This window comes from Arachis hypogaea, chromosome 15, assembly GCF_003086295.3.
Source record: "Arachis hypogaea cultivar Tifrunner chromosome 15, arahy.Tifrunner.gnm2.J5K5, whole genome shotgun sequence".
Lineage (NCBI taxonomy): Eukaryota > Viridiplantae > Streptophyta > Magnoliopsida > Fabales > Fabaceae > Arachis > Arachis hypogaea.
Genome location: NC_092050.1, coordinates 73,146,611 through 73,148,217, shown reverse-complemented (window position 1 = coordinate 73,148,217; position 1,607 = coordinate 73,146,611).

The following is a 1,607-nucleotide window of genomic DNA, read 5'->3' as shown; positions in this document are numbered from 1 at the left end:
CATAACAAGTATTATTTAATTTATGCTATTTACTCTTCATAAACCCAATCATTTTTATTACTAATTTCCTGACTGAGAATTACAAAATAACCATAGCTTGCTTCAAGCCAACAATCTCCGTGGGATCGACCCTTACTCACGTAAGGTATTACTTGGAAGACCCAGTGCACTTGCTGGTTAGTGGTACGAGTTGTGAAAAGTGTGATTTACAATTCGTGCACGCAATAACCATGCGCACGCGTCCCTTACGCGTACGCGTGACTCTCTGTGCGTGCGCACAGCTCCTTGTGCATACGGACGCCCCTGTTTTCTCACCACTACACTCTTTTCTTCTCTTTCCCCTAGTTCTTCTCTTCTTCTCTCTTTCACCCCTCTCTTCTCTTGCCTTAGTCCTCTTCTCTACTTGCTCCACTTTGTTTTGTTTGCATTTCATTTTTATTTTGGTAATTATATTAGTTTTTGTTTAGTTGTGTGTTAATTGAATAAGTTGCAAATGTTTGCTTGATGTTGATTAGGTTGCTTCTTGATTGAATTTTATCAATGCACTTATACTTTGTCTTCAATTACTATCACCTAATCAGATTTGCACATTTACATTTTGTTGCATATTAGGTAAAACTTTTATGAGTGCACATGAAATTTGGTGAATTGAATGGAATTGCTTGTTCATCATGGATTTTAAGTCAATATAATCACATCACAAGGTCCTTGTTTCTTGTTAATGCTTTGCATTTGTTTGAGTTGACTTGACTTGATTCCTATCAAGATTTGTAACTTTTTGTAACAAAGACCTTGACCATGTGATTATTTGATTATCCGTAAGGATGAATAAGTAACTTTCTTTTTATCATTGCATCGGTTATTGTTTGTTGTGCTATTTTATATCAATTTTGCTCTTTCACGTGCACAATGTCAATATCCAATATTTCCTAAATTCAATTCACTCTTGTTGTAATTGCCTAAGCTTGCTTGTATTTTAATTGATGCTCATCTTTTAGTTGCATCTTAGGCCGTTTAATTGAGGAACTCATTATTACTTTTTGATTGTGTGGATGCCATTTTAACTGGCCGTTGTGTGTATTCTAACCGCGTGCACCCTTGGAATACACGCATGGCTCATCATTTTCATCATACCACACAACTATACAAACTTCCTCAATTAGATGCTTATTTGCTTACTCCTTTACCCTTTTGTGCCACTTGCCTTTTGATTCTTAATTATACTTTATTGCTTCTTTTTGAGGATGAGACATAAAGGCAAGAAGCCGGGAGAGGAAGAGGAAACCAAAGAGGGAGATGCCGAGCATACATTGGACTTGGCGATTTTCCCACAACCCAAGCCCCCGCATCCGCCAACCGAAGGTGGAGGACCGTGCAACGCTTAAGTGTGGGGGAGGATTCATCATTTTGGGGAGTAAACTTTCTTTACCGAACACTTTGCACTTTATTTTTATTTTTTTATTAGGTTTCTTGTATATATTTGGAGTGTTTTTAACTGTTGCATTCATTCTCTTCTAGTATATATATCTTAGCTTATGCATTGTTTATTTCTAGTTATTGCATGTTGCATTTTTGCATCTTTTTCTTAATATATATTCTATAAATAG